This window comes from Macaca fascicularis, chromosome 3, assembly GCF_037993035.2.
Source record: "Macaca fascicularis isolate 582-1 chromosome 3, T2T-MFA8v1.1".
Classification (NCBI taxonomy): Eukaryota; Metazoa; Chordata; class Mammalia; order Primates; family Cercopithecidae; genus Macaca; species Macaca fascicularis.
The window spans coordinates 88,631,231-88,631,501 of NC_088377.1; positions in this window are offsets into that span (position 1 = coordinate 88,631,231).

The window sequence follows — 271 nt, forward strand, 5'->3', positions numbered from 1 at the left end:
CAGGCTGGAGTGCAGTGGCCGGATCTCAGCTCACTGCAAGCTCCGCCTCCCGGGTTTACGCCATTCTCCTGCCTCAGCCTCCCGAGTAGCTAGGACTACAGGCGCCCGCCGCCTCGCCCGGCTAGTTTTTTGTATTTTTTTTTTAGTAGAGACGGGGTTTCACCGTATTAGCCAGGATGGTCTCGATCTCCTGACCTTGTGATCCACCCGTCTCGGCCTCCCAAAGTGCTGGGATTACAGGCTTGAGCCACCGCGCCCGGCCTCACCTATC